General features: G+C 51.0%; 4 non-coding genes across 4 annotated transcripts; 1 reads left to right on the top strand and 3 right to left on the bottom strand.

Moving 5' to 3' along the window:
- Window positions 1-1,359: 1,359 nt before the first annotated feature.
- On the bottom strand, window positions 1,360-1,431 carry TRNAQ-CUG. Its single transcript has one exon. It is a non-coding gene; the product is annotated as a tRNA-Gln (tRNA).
- Window positions 1,432-4,202: 2,771 nt separating this feature from the next.
- Window positions 4,203-4,275, top strand: TRNAF-GAA. Its single transcript has one exon. It is a non-coding gene; the product is annotated as a tRNA-Phe (tRNA).
- A 7,395-nt stretch (window positions 4,276-11,670) lies between these two features.
- Window positions 11,671-11,743, bottom strand: TRNAV-AAC. The gene has a single exon. It is a non-coding gene; the product is annotated as a tRNA-Val (tRNA).
- A 2,242-nt stretch (window positions 11,744-13,985) lies between these two features.
- On the bottom strand, window positions 13,986-14,057 carry TRNAC-GCA. The gene has a single exon. It is a non-coding gene; the product is annotated as a tRNA-Cys (tRNA).
- Window positions 14,058-25,036: the final 10,979 nt, after the last annotated feature.

The following is a 25,036-nucleotide window of genomic DNA, read 5'->3' as shown; positions in this document are numbered from 1 at the left end:
CAAAAGACTTATCTGGCTTTAAGACTAAGCTTGATAAGTATATGGAGGGGATGTTATGATAGGATAGTTTAATTTGGACAATTGATCTTGGATTATCACCAGATAAGTCTGCTCAACGATCTGCGGGGAGATGTTGGATGGGATGGGAACTGAGTTACTGCAGAGAATTCCTTCTTGGGTGCTGGCTGGTGAGTCTTGCCCACATGCTCAGGGTTTAGCTGATCGCCATATTTGGGGTCGGGAAGGAATTTTCCTCCAGGGCGGATTGGCAGGGGCCCGGGAGGTTTTTCGCCTTCCCCTGCAGCGTGGGGCACGGGTCGCTTGCTGGTGGATTCTCTGCAGCTTGAGGTCTTCAAACCAATTTTGAGGATTTCAATAACTCAGTCCTGGGTTAGGGGTTGTTATAAAAGTGGATGGGTAGGGTTCTATGGCCTGCCTTGTGCAGGAGGTCAGACTAGATGATAATATTGGTCCCTTCTGACCTATGAGTCTATGAGTCTATGAGGAGCAGCAGCAAGAGTCCCAACTGTCAAGGTAGCAAGTTCTAGAGCCCTAACCCATTGTAGCCATCCCAGCCAAAGACCTGGCTCTAGGAGGTGTGAGTCACCCAGCAGGAGGGGAAAGATTCACTCTTACACAGCTGGAGACAGGGAAATTGAGCTCTGGGGCTTTACCATAAGCATGGGTGGCAAGTTTGTAGAAATTTCCGTGGTGCCCAGAACCCGCCACCCAACTCCATCCCCCAAACTCCACCCCACCTGCCTATGGCTCTGGGATGGGGCTTGGGGGGGCGGTCTGGGGGGCAGATCCTGGGCTGGGGATTAGAGTGCAGGAGGGGTGCCGGGTGCAGGCTTTGGGATGGAGTTTGGGTGCTGGGTGCAGGCTCCAGGCTGGGGTTGTAGGAAGGGGTGAGAGGTGCAGGCTCTGGGAGGGAGTTTGGGGATAGGAGGGAGTGCAGGGCTGAGGATGAGGGATTCATGATGCAGGAGGGGGCTCAGGGCTGGGGCTGAGGATTGGAGTGCAGGGGGATGAGGGTTGGGGCTCAGGGCAGCCTGCCTTGCCATTAGTAGATGATGGGCACTAGGACCCTGGGGGAAGCAGACAGCAGTTCTGCCCAGAATCCCTCTACTCCAGCAGCAGGAGCAGGCAGGGGACAGGCACATGCTGCTTTTTGCCAGGCAGGGACACAGCGCAGCAGGGGGGGACATGCTGGGGGAGGGGTGGCAGGCAGGAGCCAGGGCCAGGGGAAGAGACCCAGCTCCAAATGTTGCTGGAGCAGGGCCCCCAGCCCTGAATATTCCTGGAGCCTGAGCACCACAAATGTATATAACCTGCCGCCTATGACCACAAGCCGACACAAGGTCCCACTGAGATTTGAACTCAAATTACAGGATTCAGAGTCCTGAGTGCTGCCCATTACACCATGGGACCAGCTTGTGCTGCCTTCTCTGCACATCGGTGACCCTCATGGGGCTGGCTTGTGTAAGGGGGCTCTTGGCCCTTTACTAAAACTTAGTGTGTGTGTGGGGGGGAGGGTTGGTTGGCTAGTTCCCAGCACCAATAGAAGGGGGAAGGATCAATGGGAAATCAGGACCCTGAGACTGACAGTCCCCAGGGACAATGGGGAGAGGCCAAAGCTCCAAGTTAGCTGCACTGACAGGCCAGGCAGTGTAATGAGGGAGTCACCAGGCCAGGGGGTCCCATCCTCCACGTGAGCTGGAACTGCCTAGGCGAGAGTGGGGCAGAGCTAAGGAGAGAGCAGGAGCCCGAGAAGAGCCAGGGAGCAGAGCTGTGCAGGTGTAGTGCCAGAAACTGCTGCATGTAGGAATTTGCAACCTGTAGCAGTTACTGATACCTGAGGTTGTTCTTATTTGCTGACTTGTCCTAATTGGCTAAAACTTGACAGTGATTTCTCTAGCAAAGGCCAGTCCCTGGCCCCTTGGTCCAGACATCCTCCTTCATATCAGGCTAGGGTGATCAGATGTCAAAGATGAAATATCAGGATGTGGGGGGCGGAGCAAAAAAAAAAGCCAGAGGACCCCCCCACCGCCAAGCGGCAGTGGCACAGCCCCATTTCCAACCAACTCTTGGCTCCAACCCCCACTACACCCCTAGCTCCCCCATCCCCTCACTCCTGGGCCCAGCCTGGGCTCCGAGCTCTGCAGCCGAGCCATGATCTGGGCCCCTCCTGCAGCTCTCGGGCAAGGGGTGAACCAGGCAGCTCCTGGCAGAAGCGTGTCCACCCCACTAGTGTCTCTGCCCCCAGCCCACCTGGGCCCTGCCTTCTCCACACTGCCCCCAGCCCCAGTGCGCTGCCCCACAGGCTGCAGGGCTAGAGCAGCTTCGGCGCTGCGTTCCCAGCCATGGCCATGGCCCATGTGCAAACCTGGGATGGAGGAAGAATGCCGCGCGCTTGGGGAAGAGGCAGGGCCAGGGCCAAGATTTGGGGAGGGATCCAATGGGGGAATGAGGGGGCGGAGTTGGGGGGACAAGTATCCTTCCAGACTATGCCTGTGTGCCAGAGAAGAGGACAAAGTTATTTGTTTGTTCAGGGTCCCGACCAACCATCGGTCGGGACGCGGGACAAACAAGCAAATATAGGGACAGTCCCGATAAAATCGGGACATCTGGTCACCCTCCATCAGGCTTCAAGTTGAGAATCATTTCCCATTCGCACTCTGTGGAAGGGAAGACTTTTACTTGTGCTCTCTGTGCGACTGCACATGGCTAAGCAAAGAGAACAAACCTCAAATCGCCCCCGTGCTTTGGGAGCCAGGTTTGCGGTGGGAATTCTGTAGTTCAGATGACTTCAAACCTGGGCATTGTGATTCTTTACCAGTTTCTCTGGCATTGGTGCATTTTTTCACTCACAACTGTGATGGCCGAGTGGTTAAGATGTGGGAGTTGAAATCCAATAGAGTTTCCCTGTGCAGGTGCGAATCCTGCTCTCAGTGAGGCCTGTGTTTTAGCCAGTCTCTCACCCGGGCAACACCTCTGTACAACCCCTTGAGACACTCTCAATTCTCTCCCCACCTCAAGTAAATCCTGTTCTGCTCCTTTCATAGAGATCCCTGGGGCACCACCTCACACTGTGTCCCTGAGGGGTCAGGCAAACTCTCAGCACCTGAAGCCTCTGGCACTCACCTGGTGCCCCATAGATCAGCCAGGGCCCTGGTTCTGTTCCTCTCTCTAGAGTACGAAGGAAGCCAAGTCAGCGACTCCATGGGAGCTATGGGGCTGCAGAACCAACAGATAAAAAATAGGTGCTCAGCGCCCACTGGCAGCCAGCTCCCCTCCACACACACACTACAGGCCTTGCTGACAATCTCCTCCTCTTCCCCTTCAGCACCTCCCACCTGCCAGTGATCAGCTGTTCAGTGGGGTGCAGGAGGCACTGGGTGGGGAGGGGAAGGAGCAGGAACAAGAAGAGGTGGGGGTGGGAGAGGACTGGGACAGGAAGGTGCAGGAAGGGAAGAGATGGGACGGGAAGGGACGGGGTGGGGACTTGGGGGAAGGGGTGGAGTGGGGGCAGAGCCTGAGAAGGGAAGGGGGGATTTGTTCCAGACCCCTCTAGGGCCGGCCCTGAAGGGAAGCACTGACTATCACAGTGACAATACAACTGACCAGCATTGCGGGGGAGGCTGAGGGAGATCCACACTCATCAGGTCTCTTCTCTCCCCCAAGGTGAGCCAGACACTGCTCTCTCCTGGCTCTCACTCTAGCAGCTGGACGCCAAGGAGCCATTTCCCCACAGGAAGTGCATTGAGTGCCCCTGTGGTGCTGGGGGGGGCTGGCGCTGCTGCTGGCTCTGGGGCTGGCAGGGGGGTTGGTGTCTGCACAGACTCTCAGCTGCCAGGCCGGAGGGGGCACTTGGGACCTTACCAGACTGGCTCAGTGAAGACGGGGGGTTGACAGAGCAATACAGATGCTCTCCAGAGCACGGAGCAGCATCTGCCCATGCAGCCAGGCAATGAGCATTTCCCACAGCCTGGAGCCGAGGGGGAGGCAGCAGCTGCTGTTCCAGCTCCTGGGGGACAGGCCCTGTCAGCCAACAGACACTTCTTACTCACCACAGCTAACGGTGCCGGGTTCCTCCGGTGGGGGTGTGGAGCAGCTGTTGTTTTCCTGTCCTTTTTGTGTGCAACTGTTGACAAAAACATCCCAAACAGAAAAGCAACAGGCCAAAATGCTATCACGCAGGTGCCAAAGTAGCTCAGTTGGGAGCGCGTTAGACTGAAGATTTAAAGGTCCCTGGTTCAATCCCAGACTTTGTCAGGCTCTGTCATCCCTGTTTGTGCAGGGGTGGCTTGTTTTCTGGGAGCACAGCAGTGCCTGCACCCAAGGTGAGTTCCTGAGCTTGGGCTCTGCAGTAGGAAAACAGAGAACAGGCTTCTGCCCCTAGTTGGCCCACCTGACCTTTAATGATGAGAGCTGTCTTTCCCAACATGGTAGGAAGAAAGTGAGGCAGGGTAGCCCTCAGGAATGGTGCCAGAGGGCTGCTGGGCAGTGACAGGCAGGGATTGGGGATGGAAGCTCCTCTGTGCAGCTGAGCAAGGGCAGTACCAGGGAAGGGGCATCTGTAAAAGTGACCCCACACACCTCTCCTCCTCTGGGCACCTAGAGCAGAGGCAGCTGGTGCTGACAGCTCCAAGGGAAGGCTTAAAAGCCACAGAGCAACTGAGGTCAGGGCTAGAGGAGGGCAGGACCATGCCTATGTGTGGCCTTCAGACAGGCACAAAAACACCCAGCCAGGCTGCTCCCTGCCATGCCAAACACCCACTGAAGGTCACCAGCACGCGGGGAAGCTGCTGATGCTCTGTGGCTAACATCACAAGTTGGTAGTAAAGCAGGGCCAGCCCCCCGTGGTGGGGCCTCTGACTGGTCCCACTCAAGGTGCTCATTTTTGCAGTGAGGCAGGAGATTTTACACCAAGAGGCTTTTCTTTAGCTGGCGAGAAGCAGAGAAACACCCAGACTCCAAAGACGCTATGTAGCAAGTACCCTCCAGCACAGGGACAGGCGCACACGCTAGCCTGGGCAGCCGCCCATTTTCTTTGGCATATCAGAAAGGGCAAAGGCTAGACTGGAAGCACCTGGGTCTCATGTCCCAGCCTTTGTGATGCCCAGCCTCCAACTCCTTCCCAGGGCTCTAGCTGAAGCCAGAGCATTGGCCTGAGCAGCCAAGAAGAGGTTCCAGCCCTGAAGGGAGCAGAACTTTCAGCACGATGGTAAAACTGCAGAAACACAACCATGAAGGGACTCGAAGCCTCAATGTTCTGATCCACACTCAGGCACCTTATCCATTAGACCACATGGTAACACAAAAAAAGCCCCTCCAAGCACTTCTTTGGAAAAGTCGGACATTGTGTTTCTCAGGTCATCTACCGAGGGGGGCTGAGACTCTCTGGGCACAAGAAGTCGAGTTCCCAGTGACACATGAGACTTAATTCTATGGAGCCAGGTGCAGGGCTTGGCAGGGAGGCTCAGGCATGGGGGGATTGGGGTGCAGCGGATGGACCAGCTGTCTAGGTGTGGAGATTTAGTCACACTGAGGCACAGGAGGAAGGAGGAGGAGGAATCCTGCTGACAGGCAGTGGATGTGCAGAAAAGGAGGAGGGGGTCCTGGGCCTTTTTTTGCCTCTCTTTTGCCTACCTGCTCTCTCTTGTGGTGAATGGTGAAAATGGTCTCAACTAGCTCAGTTGGTAGAACATCAGGCTTTTAATCTGAAGATCCAGGCTTCAAGCCCTTGTCTAAGCACTCAGCTTTTAAGTGGCCTGCCACGCCTTTTAGTATCATGACTATTTATCTGTACAATAGCAGCACCTACAGAGAGCGGGGCAGACTCAAACCTCTGTTGTGGAAGGGGCTGCACAGACACAGAGACAGTCCCTGCCCCAGCTGAGATCAGGGCCCCGTTGGCCCGGGCGCTGCCCAGACACAGCGAGAGACAGGCCATGCCCCAGAGAGTTTACAGGCTCCATACCCAAAAAGTGGGAGGAGAAACAGAGGTCCAGGGTCACACAGCAGCACTGAGAGTAGAACCCAGGAGTCTTGGCTCCTCCTGCTCTAACCACTAGACCCCACTCTGCTCCCAGAGATGGGGCTAGAACCCAGGAATCCTGGCTCCCATAAAGGGGGGGGGGAGTAGAAGAAGGGAGGCTGGGAGCCAGGACTCCTGGGTTCCATTTCCAGTGCTGGGATCAGGCACCAGTGCTCCAAGCATGTGCTTGGTGGTGGCACTCCAGCCCCTACCCCCCCCTTTTTTTGGAGTGGGAGGGCGTGCAAAAAGCCAGGAGCCAGCCCTGAACCAGGATGTTCCCTGTCAGCTGAGGCTTTCAGGCTGAGCTGGAACTGACCCTGCAATTCTGGCTTCAGTAGCAAGATGGCGCTCACAGCAGCCTGAGTTGCACAGGCTGGACTGCAGTTCAGGCTGCCCTGCCGCTGGAGAGCCGGAGCATCATCCCCCTAGGGCGGCTCTAGGCACCAGCAAAGCAAGCACCTGCTTGGGGCAGCCCACTTGCAAGGGCGGCATGGGAGCTGAGAACCAATAGGGGGCTCTGGGAGCTGTAGTTTCTTCGTTAACTCCTTGTCTATAGCTCCCTCCCTTCCTTCCCAGTTTGTAGTTGCCAAGGGAATGCTGGGAAATGTAGTTCTTTCCTGCTCCAGGGCTGGCTCTATAGGCAGGGAGCTAAACGAGGAACTGTAGCTCCTAGAGCCCCCTGTTGGTTCTCAGCTCCCACGCTGCTCCTGCAAATGGGCTGCCCCAAGCAGGTGCTTGCTTTGCTGGTGCCTAAAGCCACCCTTGCTCACAAGGCAGACTTTGTACAAACCATATCATCATTATATGAGAGTGGTGAATATGGGGCTTCCAGGTGCTGCTTTGAGCACAGCGTGCCACTCCTGGGCTTCCATTGCAGTGGGAATGTACCTTTAAAGTCCATCTCTCCTGGGATAAAAATGGCAGCATGGCTGGCCTGGATCATCTGACTTGGGCTCCTGGACGTAAAGCTGAGAGGCTAAAAACTGTGGTGTAGATATTTGTATTCACGCTGAAGCCTGGGTTCAGAAACCCTCACCCCTCATGGGGCCTCAGAGATTGTGCTCAAGCCCATATGTCTGCACTGTAATTTTAGAGATTGGGAGGGAGTTTAGCAAGTGGATATGGTAAAACTGCAGTGAGGGGACTGGACCACTGACGTATCAGCTCTTAACACCCAAACATTCAGTAACTCTATTATCGGTGCTTGTGAGTGTAATTTAAACCATAGGTCCATCTAGCTCTGAATCTTGTCTTCTGACAGTAGCCAATGCCAGGTGCCCCAAAAGCCACCACTATGACTTGAACCCAGGATCGCCTGTTTACAAAACAAGTACTTTAACCAACTAAGCCATGGTGCCTGCTCTTATTTAACTCACTGTGTTTGCCCACACCTGACTCTCTGACAAGCCCCACTGGGCCCTGATAAGTGTTGCTAGTGTTTGGCTTCTGTAAAGCAGAGGAGAAGGTGAAGTTTTGCTCCCAAGGTGTGTGTGTGATTCTTTGGACAGGTCTACACTACAAAATTAGGTGGGTCTAATTACATTACTTAGGCTGGCAATGCAGTTCTATCAACCTAATCCCAGTGTAGACAGTGGCTCAGCTGCTAGAACTTTCTGGAGCTATGAAAGGGGAGGGGCCCAGCCTCTGTAGCAGGAATGCAGGGCAGGAGAGTTCACGGCAGGCATTATGGGATACTGGTGGAGGCCAGTTATGGTGATATAATGACCAGCAGCATTTACACTGACAATTTGTCACTTTAAGTTTGCTGCAAAAAGCTCTAGGCCTCTTGTCGAGGTGGTTTTACTTTGTCACCAAAACAGGGCAGTTTTGTTGCCAGACGTGGCATTGCAGTGTGTACACCAGCCACAAGCTGCCAACCGAGGGAGCGTTGTGTGTTTCACACACCTGAGCAATATAATGATGCTGAAATAACTTCGTAGTGCAGACCTGGCCAAAGATTCACACACACACACAGCTTGCAAGGAAAACCTCACCTGCTCCTCTGCTTTGCAGAATCCAAACACATGCAAAGCTTATCAGGCCCCGGTGGGGATGGCAGGGAGTCAGGTGTGAGCAGACACCGTACGCTAATTACAGGAAGGTACCATGGTTTAGCTGGTTCAAGCCCCTGTTTTGTAAACAGGAGATCCTGGGTTCAACTCCCAGTGATGCCTTGTTGAGTAACTCTTGGGGCACCTGGTATTGGCTACTGTCAGAGGACAAAACATAGAGCTAGATGGGCTTTTGGTCCAGCCCAGTATGGCTGTTCTTATGGTTTAAATTACACTCACAGGCACTGACAATAGAGTTACTGAAAGTTTGGGAGTTAAGAGCTGATAGGTCAGTGTTCCAAGCTCTTTGCAGATGACCCCCTTCCTCTGGGACAGGGGCAGGTTTGGGCTCTCACACCAAATGGCTCATTGTGGCTGCCAGAATCTGTGAGCAGCTCATTTAGTTTCCACCGAGGATTGAGTCCTGCTTCGTGCACTGTGTGTGAGAATGAAAATCCTAAACCGCCCTTTGAAATAACGAATGCAGCAGGACGTGTTATTGTCCCTGCCTCAAAGCAGACAGACCAATGGAGAAATGCCATTGAGTCCACGGTAATACTCCACTGCCATTTTACCTTTTTTGCTTGCTAAATTCCCTCCCAACCTTGTGGGGTCCAGAGCCCGGTATTCAGCCTGAGCCAAGATGTCTACATTGCAAATTTACCACCCCACAGCCCAAGCCCTGGGAGCCTGAGCTTGCATGGGACAGCCCTGGGTGTTTCATTGCAGTGTGGACATAGCCTAGCATTATGTCTACACTGCCATTAACACACCCAAGTCACTATTCTCAAACACTGGGTCAGTTGATTGAGGCTTGTGGGGCTTGTGCTGCAGGGTTATAAAATTACAGTGTAGACCCTTGGGCTTGAGCCCAGCCTCCGAGACCCCACGAGGGGTGAAGGTCTCTGAGTCCCAGCTCCAGTCTGAGTCCCAGGAATCCAAATCAGATCATCCAGGCCAGACAGGCCACAGGGATTTTGTCACAGTATAGATGCACTCTCAGGGTATATCTACATTGCAACGTAAGCCCAGGGTTAGCAGAGGTCATGTCTGCAGCCCCAACACATAAACATAAACCATGAGGAAAAGACCCACTCCCAAATAAGCTGGGCAGTGTCCTTACTCCTACAGTTTGTAAGTCCAGCAACCAAAAGTCCTTTAACATGAGCCATCCCCTCTCTGCACCCCACTCACAGCTGTTGTCCTTAGTCAGTGCAAGCCCAGAGGTGCCTCTGTACAGTTCACCTGCCAACCTGGGTGGAAAAGGGGGAAAATAAGAAGTCACCGTACTCACTGTGCTGTCTAGGGACTCACTCATCCCTCCACAGCCACCCTATCCTAAAGTTGGTCTAACATCTAAATTTTAGTATTAGGACCCAGCCCACTTGGCTTTGGAACCCCTGTCCACTGCCTAGCAAGTGCTATTGAATTGAGAGTGAGTCCTTCAATAAGGGTCTGCCAAGTACAGTTGTGCTGCCCTCAATTCACACAACAAGGATAACAACGCTTTATTTCTCCTGCCCCAATAACAAGGAGACTGGGAATCCAACACCAGCCAAAAGTAATCATTTCGGCAAGCAACCCAACATATTTCCAACATACTGTAAAATCCACATGCAGATTCATACATGAAACCTTGCAAGAAAATCTTCTTGAGGGGGGTCAAAAGCACCTGCTGCTGGAGGGAAGGAGGGAGCTGTGGGTTCAGATTGAGGGGCACGGGGAATAGGAGGGGGCTGTGGGTTGGGATTGAGGAGCAGCGTGAGGAGGAGGGGCCTGTGGGTTGGGATTGAGGGGGCTGTGGGTAGGGGATAGGAGGAGGAGAAGGGGGAAGAGAAGCAGGGTCTGGTTGGGAGTGAGGAGCAGTGTGCATAGGAGGGACTGAGGATTGGGATTGAGGGGCACTGGGAAAAGAGGGGACATGGGTTTAGGCTGAAGAGCATCCTCGTTTGGGGATCCAGCAGGAAAGGGGAAGGCAGCAGTTGATTGTAATTCCTTAGGGATATTCTGCGTGTTTGTATGTGTGTGTGTGTGTGTGCAGGGAAGGAACATGCTATATGCCCAGAGGCCTTTATTCTTCCAGGCTGCAAGGACAGAGGGGCCGTCAGGAAGTTGCCCCTTCAAACCCACACACAAAAAGGTCCTTCTGAGGAAAGGGAAAATCCTGAAGAGAAAAAGTACCATCAAAGAGGACTCCAGAAAGACACTCTAAGATCTTGATGAGTAATTTATTGCCTGACCAGGGACTTAAAACCTGGACCCTCAGATTAAAAGTCTGATGCTCTGCCAACTGAGCTAGCCAGGCTTACAGGAAACAAAAGCAACTTGGTGCGGAGGAAAAGCTAGTGAAGAAAACACGTGCAAGACACAATAGGGGAAACCTGCTGCTCTCGCTGGCCTGGTCAACTCTACGAGTTTATATTGAATTTAGCAGCATTAAATCACATTAACTTTGCACCCATCCACACAACAAAGCCCTTTATATCGATATAAAGGACTCTTAATACCGATATCTGTACTCCTCCCCGACGAGGGGAGTAGCGCTGAAATTGGTATTGCCATGTCGGATTAGGGTTAGTGTGGCCGCAATTCGACGGTATTGGCCTCCGGGCACTATCCCACAGTGCACCATTGTGACCACTCTGGACAGCAATCTGAACTTGGATGCACTGGCCAGGTAGACAGGAAAAGCCCCATGAACTTTTGAATTTCATTTCCTGTTTGCCCAGCGTGGAGCACCGATCAGCACAGGTGACCATGCAGTCCCAGAATCAAAAAAGAGCTCCAGCATGGACCGTATGGGAGATACTGAAGCTAAGGCTTTTTCTCAGCTCATTTCACCACCCTCTGTCCTGCTGGGGTTGAGTTTATCGCAGGTGTTACCCAAAATTGGGCCAGCTAGTAAGTGTAGGGAGGACTAATGACCCACCAGAGTTTGGCAGAAAGCAGCACATTTATTATACTGACAGCTAAGCTCAAAAGAAGAAGCGGGGGTGTCACACTCACACTTACATACTCACGCTCCCAGGACAGGCACAGCACTGGAGATGTCAGGATTCTGCAAGGTAAGTGTCCCACAGCGCAGCTATGGACGGTGCGATGAAGGTAAGTCTTCCTGAGGCACAATGAAATACAACGCAGAGAGCCACTGGCCAGGCGGTCAGGCAAAGGGCATTCACTGGAGGTACAAGCTTGTGAGTGCTCTCCTGAGCACATGGCCCCTTCCCCTTTTAAGGACCTGCACCTAATGGTCTGCAACTAGAGATGACTTGGCTGCATCTGGTTGGTCACACTCCACCTTGGGCAGTGTCCATGCTCTGGGGGTGTGAGTGCTGCCTAATTAGAGTCCCAGACACCTTGTCTACCTGGAAGCTCTTCTGCTCTTCAACCAGCCCATTCATCCCTCGAGCAGTCCAGGAGGGAGCGGGAGGGGAAAAGCCACTTCACAGGCATTCAGAGAGGGAGAGGAGACAAAAGTGGGAGCAGGGGAAGTATAACATAGCTTTTGAGCATAGAAATCACTGCTGCTCCTACAACAGCAGGGACAGGCCAGTAGGAGCGGGGAAAATTGAGCCCTCATGTTTCTGCCTGGTTTCCAACCAGAGACATTCTGCATGTTAGGCAAATGTGATAACCACTATACTACAGAAACTCTCTCCCAGGGTTGTGCCCCTCCCTTCATAAGGATATAAGAATGGCCATACTGGGTCAGACCAAAGGTCCATCGAACCCCACATCCTATCTGCCAACAGTGGCCAATGCCAGGTGCCCCAGAGGAACTGAACCTAACAGGTAATGATCAAGTGATCTCTCTCCTGCCATCCGTCACCACCCTCTGACAAACAGAGGCTAGGGATACCATTCCTTACCCCTCCTGGCTAATACCCATTCATAGACTTAACCTCCATTAATTTATCTGGAAGAAGAAGGAAGAGTACTTGTAGCACCTTAGAAAATGAACAAATTTATTTGAGCATCAGCTTTCCTGGGCTAAAACCCACTTCATTGGATGTATGCAGTGTAAAATACAGTAGGAAGGTATATATATATACACATATATATATATTCACAGAGAACATGAAAAAATGAGTGTTGCCATACACACTATAACGAGAGTAATCAGTTAAGGTGAGCTATTATCAGCAGGAGAAAAAATCCGTTTTGTAGTGATAGGATGGTCCATTTCCAACAGGAAGGTGTGAGTAACAGTAGGGGGCAAATAAACATGGGGAAATAGTTTTACTTTGTGTAATGACCCATCCACTCCCAGTCTTTATTCAAGCCTAATTTAATGGTGTCCAGTCTGCAAATTAATTCCAATTCAGCAGTCTCTTGTTGGAGTCTGTTTTTGAAGTTTTTTTGTTGTAATATTGCGACTTTTAGGTTTGTAATCACGTGACCAGGGAGATTGAAGTGTTCTCCGACTGGCTTTTGAATGTTATAATTCTTGACATCTGATTTGTGTCCATTTATTCTTTTACGCAGAGACTGTCTGGTTTGGCCAATGACGGAAGGGGCTGGATTCAATGGTTCCTTCCAGTTCTAGGAGATAGGGTACATCCATTACCTTTTTTTTTTTCTTACTGCACATCAGACCCAGGACTTTCACCCAGCAGTTCTTGGGGCCGTGGGACAGAACTGAGCTTCACTGGCAGCAGTGAGGGAGAACGGTTGGGACTGAGCTGTCTGGGGAATATTTTAATCCTTATTTAATTTTCAGAGGATTAAATCAATGCAGCTTCCACTTCTCCGTCTTTCCCAAGGAAATAATCTTTCTGTGTGAAGTACCCAAACCTTTTAACAATAAGAAGTGAAATGAAATGGCCACATGATGGCAACAGAATCTAAGAAATTTGTTAGTCTCTAGGGTGCCACACCTACTCCTGTTCTTTTTGAGGAAACAGACTAACACAACTGCTCTTCTGAAACCTGAGAAGCCATGTTCTTGTTCAATGAGCATTGAAGCTGAAAAGGGAGATGTTTTCTCTTTGACTTCTAGACCCCCACCTCTAATCCACTAGACACCCCTTTTCCTCTCACAGCCAGGAATAGAACCCCACAGTCATGTTAGTAGCACCCTCTGGGCTTGCTATGAAAGAGAAGCTCTGAGACCCCCGTGCTGTCCCATCACCTCTTTGTTTGAGCTGCCCTTGAAGCCCAATGGGGTTTCCTGGAGCAATTTTGACTCACTCCCAGAAAGGGTGCAATTTTAGGAGCAGGTTCCAAATAGTGCAATTAACCAGCCAGAAGGGGCAGGAGATATCAGTTTAGGAGCCATTGAAATAACTCTGCACTTACTTAGATGCAGACATAACAAGCTCTATGGTTGGTAATCTTACAGAGACTCTGCTCCTGCTCATGAACTAGCAGCCCATGACCTGTAAACAGCTGCCATTTGAATGCATCTGAAAGTTACAAGGAACAATGATCTGTGTTACAGGAAGGTTAACATTTGTTAGAGCCCCAATTGATACTGTGCGCACAAAGAGAGGTTTGAATGTGTTACAGGGAGTTTGGTAAATCTTGGTTATTTAATTTTTATAACAGGCTCCTATCCATCTCCAGTAGAGTTTTCAGTCCCCATGGCAACTTATTTACCAAATGTAATAGAAACTAGCCCATTCCTCCCAAGTGGATGTGGTTCTTGTTCTTCTGCACATTGCAGCCCATGGAGGCCAAGGACCTGCAAATGTGTCTTCATTTAATTGATGAAAACAAACCCAGACACTTAGAGGATTGGAAGTGATTTCAGCTGGGGGACATGTTTGCTAGGTTTTTACACACTTGTACAGGAAAGCATTGAGTGTGTTTATTCATTTCAGGGACCCCTATTTAGTGGAGCTCCTGAACATACTGGAAACAGAATTATTTTTAATTGAAAGAACAGGTTTGTAAGGGAGCACTTGGATTTGAACCAAGGACTACTTGATCTGCAGTCAAACACTCTACCACTGAGCTATACCCCCATGCCATTTACAAAGGCAAGTCAGTGATCTTAAGGATTTTGAAGGACAGGCTCCGCCTCAGAGAGCTCCTTTTCTATTCCCAGACCACAGGGGTTTTAAAAATGGGGTTTGATTAAACTTTATATATACATGTAGACACCACAGCTTGCACACCCACCAACATAGCTTCCCCCAGTGACATAGCTACCACCTCTCGGGGAGATGGATTAACTGCACGGACGGAACAGCTCTCTCCCCTCCACTTAGAGCATCTTCATTATTTATAAATAGGTGGGAAATAACCTCTTGAATGGACAGGAACCAATTTATCAAATATTGCTGTGTCTGCATTCAATATGGGGAACTGGTCATATTGGGCTAGGTTAGTAGGAGCATTGCAAGCAGATCGAGGGAAGTGATTATTCAGCACTGGTGAGGCCACATCTGGAGCATTGTGTCCAGTTTTCGCGCCCACCCCCCAATACAGAAACAAATTGGAGAAAGTCTAAGGGAAGGGCAACAAAAATGATTAGGGGACAGAGGACTTACAAGAAGAGGCTGAGGGCAGGGCCGCCCAGAGGGGTGGTAGGTGGGGCAATTTGCCCCAGGCCCTGCAGGGGCCCCCATGAGAATATAGTATTCTATAATATTGCAACTTTTTTTTATGGAAGGGGCCCTGAAATTATTTTGCCCCAGGCCCCCTGAATCCGGTGGGCGGCCCTGCCCAGACCATGGTGCTGTCCCCCCACTCCACCCCCTTCACTCATTCTCCTCCCTCTGAGGCCCCACCTGTGCTCTGCCCTCACTCCCATTTGGCCACTTCCCATTCCTGCTCTTCCTCTTTGGCTGAGGCCTGCTGGTCCACCTTTCGTTCGCTCTTCTCCTCCCCCAAGGCCTCCTTGCGCCTCTCCACCCTCTACCCCAAGGTCTACCTGCTGCCCACACCTCTCTGCCCCCTCCCCTGAGACTCACCCTGCTCATTGCCCACACCTCTCTGCCCCCTCCCCTGAGACTCACCCTACCCACTCCTCTCTGCCCCCTCCCCCGAGATTCACCCTGCCCACCACCCACACATCTCTGCCCCTCCCCTGAGACCTGCCCTGCCTACTGCTCGTACCTCTCTGCCCCCTCCCCTGAGACCCACCCTGCCTGTCGCTCACACCTCTCTGCCCCCTCCCCTAAGACTAGCCCTGCCCACCACTTGCACCTCTCTGACCCTCCGCTGAGACCTGACCTGCCCACTGTTTGTACCTCTCTGACCCCTCCCCTGAGGCCAGCCCTGCCCACCACCCACATCTCTCTGCCTGCTCCCCTGGCCTGACCTTCCCACCGCCCACACCTCTCTGCCCCTCCCCTGAGACCCACCCTGTCCACCTCTTTCTTTGGTCATCTGTTGTTATTCCTTGAAACATCAAGGATGGAATAAAAAGCTGAGTTTACTCCAGGGTGAAGAAAGAAAGGAGCCACCAACCCCCTGGCAAAGCCCTGGGGATATGACGGGAAGGGGACTGTCTGAATGAGCAAGGCAGGAAATGGACAACAAGCTACAGCAACGTCATTAACCACGAACACACTCTCCTCATGCTCCAGCCAGAAGGGAAAGGAGCAGGAATTCTTGCTGTTCAGCCATGGACACACTTACACAACGGCACAGCAGTGTGTGCGTTGTGGAAGCTGGTCTGAGGAAACAATTGGAATTGATCACTCAGTGAGAACAGAACTAGAGTGCAGTGAGAGCCACATATCAAGCAAGTAGTTGTGGCTGAGTGGTTAAGGTGATGGGCTAGAAATCCATTGGGGTCTCCCTGGGCAGGTTTGAATCCTGCCAATTATGGAGGAAGTTGTGGTTCTTCAGTTTTGATGGAGCTGAGTCTTGTCTCATTCTTAAGCTATGTCTCCATGAAAGAGTAACATGGCTTTAGTTAAAGTGTTTTAATTGAACAGCTGTTGCATGTCCACCCTATGCCCTGTGTCACCAGAGCACATCCATGCTAGCATCTCTTGGATGGCCACAGAAAGCAGTGCATTGTGGTAGCTATCCCATTGTGCAACTGGCTGCAGGGTGCTTTGGGAAGGGTTTGCAATGCCTCACGGGCTGGTACAGCATCACATGATACAGTTTTCTGTTCCATGGGCATCCTACTAGATTGCCAGCTGCTTTTCAACTGCAATGTGCGTGCTGGGGTAGAGACAGTGTGTGTGGGAAGGAGAGACAGTGTGTGCATTGCAGAAGAGTGAGTATGTCGGCACACTGTCTCTAAGTTCAGACAGCTGCTGGAAGCAACCAGTCCTGAGGCAGGGGACAGCCCCGACATCAGCCCCCCTTCTCTCACTGGCTCAGCACAGCACTCTCTGTCACACACACACACATACACGTACACACTGCTGCCTGCTTAGCTCTGTGTCAGGGGTGCTGGAACAGGGAGTTTAGAGGGCCATGGCCCCACCACTCTTTGCTGGCTGTTAGGACAAATGATGGAGGGGGGGAAGGGTGCAGTCTTGGGGAAGAGGCGTTCTGTGGGTGTGGCCTCGAGGGGAGAGGTGCTGTGAGTGGAGGTCCTTAGAGAAGGAGTGTCATGGGGGTGCCACAGTTCGGATAACAGTGCCCCCCCCACTGTAAGGAAGCTTCTGCCGCCCCTGCTCTGTGTTCACAGAGCGGGAGAGAGCAGCATCCATGGCAGTGATTTGCTCCCCAGGATTCCGGCAGGGGGGCTCAGGAGGTGATTTAAAGGGCCCGGGGTCCAACTGCACCAGGGAGCCCTGGGCCCTTTAAATCACCAGCCTGGGGAAGACGGGCCGGGCTGGCACAGCGTACTGGCTCTTGCCAGTACCTCATACCGTAACATACCGGCTTACTTTCACCTCCGGAAGGTCCTCACGTGGATCAATAACTGGTTAAAAGATAGGAAACAAAGGGTAGGACTAAATGGTCAGTTTTCAGGATGGAAACAGGTATCTAGTGTTGTCTGTACTGGGACCAGGACTAGTCAACATATTAATAAATGATCTGCTGAGCAGTGAGGTGACAAAATTTGCAGATGATCCAAAACTACTGGCTTGCTTCCTAGAACGAACGCTCCTTGAGTGGGGTGATCCACAGGGAGTAGCTCAAACCTCCAAAGTGCCTGGCCACGGGCAGGACATTAGCACAGCAAGGGAGGGGTGTGGCAGTGACATCACAAAAGCCCTTTGCAGGACCTCAGACTATTGGTCAAAGGTGGTGGGGAGGTGATGACCTCACAGAGAGATGCTGACATCAGCCAGGCAGGAGAGGGGTGAGGGGCCAGGGAAACCTCAGAGACCCCTGTGGCTTTGCTTCAGCAAGTCTCCTTCTCCAGGTCTCTCTTTGAGGACTGAGAGAGTATTCGGGTTCACGTACGTGAGCGCCAGGAGGAATCTCTTTCAAGTTTTCTCCTTCCCTTTGCCTGATTTTACTAGAAAACAGCCATTCCTGTTTAGAAGGTAAGAGCCTCCTCGAGGTTTGAAACCTGTTCAGTCTGATCAATCTGGTGACAGCTGAATGCTAGGCATGGAAAACATGAGGTTAAGGAGGCAGAATTTTATTCCACACCTGAGATTTTGTCCCTTAGAATCAATGTGGACATTAGGGTTTGTCCTTTTTGTTTCACTTTTTCCTCCATCCATCCCTTCCTCCTTTCTCTTTGTCTCTTGCTTTTGTCCTTTCACCTGTTCCCCTCCCAACACCAAGAGTAAAGTGTGTGTGTGTGTGTGTGTGTTGCGGGGGAGTGCTCTGTAGCTCCCACTCTGGGAGGTCCACCCAAAAATGTGCAGCTGAGATAATGCTCAGGCAGTGATCCCCACCGGTGACCTGGGCCATACTTTGGGCTCTCTGGTGAGAACCCTCAGCCTCCCATCCTGAGTCTCTACCCTGATTGGTTGAGCAGGGGGTTATTGACAAGAAGGAGACTCAGGTCCTTGTTCTTCTCTTTTATGACCAAGTAAATAAGTCGTAACCAGTCATATGTTTGAAGAATTTTGCTGCTTCTCTGCATTAATGGTCTCTGAGCAGTTCGTGATTCTCTCTAACATTGCAGTTCTCCTCAGATACTTGCTGAATAATTACTGTGCACTGTTGTTGGACTTGAGCTCATGTGAGATCACTTTACTCAGGTCATTCCATGTATGAAATTCAAGATCTGATGGTTAGTTTCAAAATCAGGGCTCTTGAGTCCTTTTCCCTACTCTGCCACTGACTGGCTGTGTGACCTAAGACAAGTCAATTCTCCTTTCTCAGCCTTAGCTTCTCCCTCTTTCAAGTAGGGATAATAATGATTCGGTCTTACCTACCTCAACACACACACTGTCTCTCCCCGCACACAAACAGTCTCTGCAGTTGAAAGGCAGCTGGCAATCTAGTAGGATGCCCGTGGAACAATGGGATAGAGAAACCTGCATCACTGAAAGTACAGCCATGAAGACACCACACACCAGCCTTCCCTAGCTGGCAAAAATCAAACCTCCACAGAAAGACCCCTAGGGTGTCATACCCCAGCTCCCTAAGCCCTCAGCCACAACCACTTAACACAGGGGCCTTTCTACACTCACTGAAGGGGCATTTCCAATTGTTTGCTCAGACCAGCTTCCCCAGCACACTCACTGCTGTGCAGCTCTGTACATGTGGCCATGGCTGAACAACAAGAATTCCTGCCCATTTCCCTACTGGCTGGATCATGGTTGGAGTGTGTTTGTGGTTAATGATGTCACTGTAGATTGTTCTTTTCCTGCCTTGGGAATTCAGACAGTCCCTTTCCCAACATATCTCCAGCACATCAGACCCTGGCTGGGTCTCCTAGGTAGTGGAAAACATCCCTTGTTTGGTGCTGCCAAGGGGAACGTGCAGAGCTGAGATGTCCCTCGGCTTGGATCAAAGGGGGATGTTAGATGGAATTTATCACACAACGCTCCCTGCTCCCCAGAGCCCCATGGGGAGAATCTAGAGAAGGGGGAGTCATTCCTCCCCTGCACTCCCAGAAGAGCTGCTAGGACTCCTTCCTGCCAGGTACTCACCCCTGCATTCCTCCTCAGCTCCTGGGATCTTTCTGCTCCAAAGGCTCCAGAGGCCTGGGGTAGGGAGGGCGTCACTGCACAGTCTGAAACACAAGGGAGGTTTCTGGAACAGAAGGAAGGAGCAGAAAATGGAGAGGAAAGAAACAGAGAGAAAACGCCTCATCTCTCTCCCCTCCCCCTCCCAGCAAGAAATGTTATCAAGGATCAGCGTTAGGGGAAATGGTGCCCTGGGCAAAACTTGTACTTTAGCACTTCCCCATTGCCCCCGGACGATCCCCCTCCCCTTTCCCCCCAGCTCCTGCACTCCCAACCCTTGCACCTCCTTCACCCCTATCTCCTGCCCCCTCCTGTGCCCTAACCCCTACACTGTGTCCCCTTTGCCCTTAAGTCCCACACTCCCTTCCTGTGCTACCAGCCACTGCCCCTCTGCTGCACCCCCTTCACCCCTAACCTCTGCACCCCCTCCTGCACCCACGTGGGGACAGTGACCTGTGTGCATGGAGCAGCTCGCGTTGCTGCCCGCTCCTCCCTGGAAGGCTGCTCCTCCGGGCACCCCTAGGAGCTCTAGGGATGGGGTGCGGGGGCAAGAAGCAACATCACCTGAGTTCCCTGCATCCAGGTCACTTTCCTCAGCCAGGCTGCATAAGGGGAGGGCAGAGAGCAGCAGCTTCTGATGCTCCCCTCACAGCACAGCCCAGGTGGGGAAAGTGACCAGGATGCATGGAGCACATAGTGTTGCTCCTCTCTCCCCCCAACCCTCTATGGGGCCAGGGCCGGCCTTAGGATTTATGGTGCCCTAGGCGAGATTATTAAACTGGTGCCCCTGTGCCTGATCTGCTCTTAGCAACACAAACATAAGCTTATAGTATTGGAAAACTTGCCACATTCACATTATTAAAACCAGTTTAACTTAATTAAGCACACTGCAGTACTGATGGACTAGCACTAAAGAAGCAGCACTATAGAAAAAATTCTGATATGACAGAATGATGCAAATAATATATTTTTTTTAATTTATCAAAAAATTTTTGGAAATTTATATTAAGAGGTATTGAAACAAAGATTTGTTTTTAATTAAAAGCAATCTTTCTGGCTTTTTTGGCTGCAAAATCAGTAATAATGTCATCGTATGACAAAGACAAAGTCGTGTCTTGTTCGATCGCAAGAATAGCAAGACCAGTCAAGCGTTCCTGACTCATTGTAGAGCGGAGATAGTTTTTAATGAGCTTTAGTTTTGAGAAACTCCGTTCTCCTGATGCTTCTGTTACAGGAATTGTCAGTAGAATACGAGTGGCAATGTACACGTTGGGATATATGTCAACAAGTTTGCGGGTATGAATAAACTGTACAATGTCCATCACCAATTTTGCATGTGGCAACATTGATGACAGTGTACTCAATTCTTCGTACAGTTCAAGTCCATTTAAATCAAAACTATCACCGTGCTTCAGGAGGCTCTCTAGATTCTTGCACTTTGTCATTAGTTGCTCTTGTTTTCCTATTTTGTTGAATTTAGTTATGTCATACAAAAATCCAAACTGTTCATGGTGTACTTGCAAGGTATTAAACCTTTCATCAACAGCAGATACTGCTTCATCCATCACAACATTAAAAAATTCAACCTCAAATTTCTTTTCTGGATCGTCTATGGGCATGATCTGCTGTACAGATTTTTCACGAAGAAGTGTCCCTGGCCTTTTGAACTCATATTAACTATGTATTTACTTTATGGAAGTTGGAGAAAACATTGTGAAAACGTAAAACTTTGGCTGCCCAACTTCTGGGCTAGCAAAAGTTATACTGACTCACAGGGAAAAAAAAAGCAGGAGAATCTTAGTACAACATATGGTCACTCTATACCAGGGGTCGGCAACCTTTCAGAAGTGGTGTGCCAAGTTCACTGTAATTTAAGGTTTCTTGTGCCAGTGATACATTTTAATGTTTGTAGAAGGTTTCTCTCTATGTCTATATTATATAAATAAACTATTGTTATTATCTGAGGTCTTGGCCACCGGTCCTGCTCAGGCCACTGCCAGCTGAATAAATGAAACCCCAAACCGGCAGCGGGCTGGTGGCTGGAACCCTAGACAAGGATCCCAGGCCCTGCTCAGCCCGCTGCTGGTCTGGGGTTCTGACCACCAACTCCTGCCAGCCAGGATCCCGGCCGCCAACCCCCCCTCAGCCGGCTACCAGCCTGGGATTCTGCTCACCCAGGCTGGCAGGAGGCAGAGTGGGGCTGGCGGCTGAGCTCCTGACTGGCAAGAGGCCGGCAGCCGGAACCCCGGAGTAGCAGTAGGCTGAGTGCTGCTGGCACCCCAGACTGGCAGCAGACTGAGCCACTCAACCCCCCATCGGCCCTGCTCAGCCCGCCACCAGCCCGCTCAGCCCGCCACCAGCCCACTCAGCCCGCTACCGGCTGAGTGAATGGAACCCCAGGCTGACAGCAGGTTGAGTGGTTCAACTGGCCTGCTCAGCCTACTGCCAGCCTGGGATTCCTTGGGGGTCCCCAGGCCAGCAGCAGGTGCTGAGTGGGGCCGATGGCTGGTATCCCAGCTGGCAATAGGGCAGCAGCCAGAACCCCAGAGCAGTGATGGGCTGAGCCGCTCAGCCTGCTGCTGCATACCATCAAAAATCAGCTCACCTGCCACCTTTGACAGGTGTGCCGTAGGTTGCCGAACCCTGCTTTATATACTAGTAAGGAGATGAGCATATTACAGTTGTTGGAGGGCTCTTATCAGGAGTAACAGGCTATAGGAAAGTCAGTCAACATTTTTTGTTTCTCTGATGAAAACTGACCCACTCCCTGCCTCAAACCAAACCTGTCACTAATAATTGTCAACAACTTAATTTTCTGTTTTTGGCTAAGATATTGATTTAAAAAAAAACATTGAAATTGGATTCAGGATTGTTATTTGGGGCTTTGTCTTATATAGGCACCAATTACCCCCACCTAGTGCTATTGAAATTAGGGTGTGTCCCTCAATTGGGGTCTGCCAAGCACAGTTGTGCTGCCCTCGATTCACACAACAAGGATAACAGCCCTTTATTTCTCCTGCCCCAATAACAAGGAGACTGGGAACCCAACATCAGCTGAAAGTGATCATTTCAGCAAGCACCCCAACATATTTCCAACATACTGTAAAATCCACATGCTGACTCATACATGAAACCTTGCAAAAAAATCTTCGTGAGGGGGTCTGAAGCACCTGCTGCTGGAGGGAAGGAGGGAGCCATGGGTTGGGATTGAGGGGCACTGGAAATAGGAGGGGGCTGTGGGTTGGGATTGAGGAGCAGTGTAAAAAGGAGGGGGCTGTGGGTTGGGACAGAGGAGAAGGGTGAAGAGGAGTAGGCTCTGATTGGGAGTGAGGAGCAGTGTGCATAGGAGGGGCAGTGGATTGGGACTGAGGGGCACTGGGAGTAGAAGAGACATGGGTTGGGCTGAAGAGCATTGTCTTTTGGGGATCCAGCAGGATAGAGGAAGGCAACAGGTGATTCTAATTCCTTAGGGATATTCTGTGTGTTTGTATGTGTGTGCGTGCAGGGGAGTAACATGCTATATGCCCAGAGGCCTTTGTTCCTCCAGGCTGCAAGGACAGATAGGATATCAGGAAGTTGCCCCTTCAATCCCCCCCCACACAAAGGCCCTTCTTAGGAAAGGCACAGTCTTGAAGAGAAAAAATAACACCAAAGAGAACTCCAGTTTTTAAAGATACAGGGAGTAGTTTATCACCTGACCAGGGACTTGAAGCCTGGCCCCTCAGATTAAAAGTCTGATTCTCAACCAGCTGAGCTATCCAGGCTCACACCAAAAGAAGTGCAAGTTGTGCAGAGGAGAAATTAGTCAAGAAAAAGCAAAATGGGAAACCTGCTGCTCTCTCTCTCTTCCCAGCCCTGGCCTGCCCTGGTATTAGTGCAGGTTAAAAAGACAGGGAAATATCGGCATCTATCAGCCTTTCATAGCTGTAGAAGACTCAGGCACAATACAGAGGTGCCCATCTGCAAGTGCCGAATGATTGGATTGGCTAATGCAGCCAGTAGACATTCAGGGCACACTGGGATATACAGCCAAGTGTTCATCACCATCATTATTTCAGAGGGATAATGACGGGAAGGTTCACAATTGACTCAGTAGTTGCATACAAAGGTGCGTGTTTGGCAGTTACATTGGCTCAGGTTGGCCACCCCGGTCTAGATGAAGAAGTTATATTGCGATGGCATCGAATTATAGAGCTGTACAGCTGCAAGGGCCCTGGAGAGGTCATGAAATCCAGCCCTCTCTGCTGAAGCAGAGCCAAGCAGAGACGATGCATTGGGGGCATGTGGGATCAAGTGCCCACAGCAGTCGGCCCAGGCAGGGAGCAGAAGGAGGGAAGCAGAGCCAGAGCAGGTTGTCTATGGGACCAAGTATATGCAGAGTATCCTTGACAGAGGTTTGTTCAACCTGTTCTTAAAAACCTCGGAGGACAGAGACTCCACAGACACCCTTGGGAGCCTATTCCAGAGCTTAACTACCCTCAGAGTTAGAAAGCTGTTCCCAATATCTAACGTGAATCTCCCTGGCTGCAGATGAAGCCCATTGCTCCTTGTCCTACTGTCAGTGGACATGGAGACCAATTGATCATTGTCCTATTTATAAAGACCAAACTTTTCCCTCTGCAATCATCCGTTAAATGGTTATTATCCCCTCTTCTTGCCTGGGGTACAATGGAAGAGGAGAAAATACTCTCTTAACATAGGATGCAAATGTCAGTTTGTTCTCTCTTCATGTTTTACTGAAGTTCAGAGAGAGGAAGAAACATGACCTGCCAGAGAGCATAGAGAGTTTGTTTCATTTTGATCTGTGACTATTAGCAGAAGAGTGACACCTAAGGGCTGTCGCTACCACCCACCATGGGGCTTGGATTTATGATGGTGGGATTAAGAGCATCATGCTCTACCAACAGAGCTAGCTAGATTTAAAGTCAGTCAACTGCCCAGTCGCAGTGTAGAAGGTGCCCTGAAAGTGTTTATTTGTGAGCTGAGGTTCCCTGTCTTACATTTGCCTTCTTTCCTGGTTTGTTATGTCTCCAGCGAGCAAACCGGAGCTGTCACAAGGCTGGTTAGATGCTGCTTTCTAGACCAGAGAGCTGGGGTTGATTTAGCATGCTGCCGCCATCAGCTGGTCAGAGCAACCAGGGCGGGAGGTCGGAATTTAGGATTCTCCCACCAAGGGGAGGTGCTGTTGGACTCATCTAGTGGGGGAGAGTCTGAAAAAGATTCTCGGTTCCCAGAGAGGGGGCAGACAAGCTGGTGCCACACACACATTTTCACAGGGAATCAAGCCTCCCCTTAGGAAAAACTCAAAAGATGCCCAGACCCAGGAGTGTCAGAGAAGGGAATCACTGTTTGCTTTAAGAGATGGGTGAGGGAAACCTGCAGGTCCTTAGATCCCTCCAGCACCTGATAGAACCATTTGTGGGGAAAGTCTGGGGAAGCCAAGGAGAGGGAAAAAAGTTTTGCAGCTGTTGTGCAATCACCATGCTCTAGGCAGAAGGGTCCAGGGAGCTCTGCTCTCAGAACACACAAGATGGCAAAGTTCAGAGCCCTGTTGCACGGAGTCAGACTGTGATCAGCTCACAGTGAGAGGAAGCAACACCCCTTCCTTGGTCTTTATGCCAGAGCTCCTATCATCTGAGTGTCCTTCCTGCAAGAGTCGGCTGCTGAGCGGGTTGCAATGGGGTAAATGAAGACAGAGGAGGATTGTTCCTCCTGGGTTTTTTTTTGCGTGGCTTTGTGATCCTGCTGGAGGAAGCATCCTTAGAGTTTATTTCAGTGGCTTGTGTTGGGCTGAGGTTGTGACCCTGAGTACAGGGGTTCCTGTACTCTCTGTTCTTAACCCCTCAGGGAGTGGACAATGGAGCACTGTCAGAAAGTGGATAGAAAGTAGCCTAAGACAGTGTAGCATAAGTGAGAAAAAAGGCAACATTATCAGC

This window comes from Gopherus evgoodei, unplaced genomic scaffold (assembly GCF_007399415.2).
Source record: "Gopherus evgoodei ecotype Sinaloan lineage unplaced genomic scaffold, rGopEvg1_v1.p scaffold_136_arrow_ctg1, whole genome shotgun sequence".
In the NCBI taxonomy this organism is placed as follows: Eukaryota; Metazoa; Chordata; order Testudines; family Testudinidae; genus Gopherus; species Gopherus evgoodei.
The sequence above is the reverse complement of the archived record's forward strand: the minus strand, read 5'-3'. Positions and strand labels throughout refer to the sequence as shown.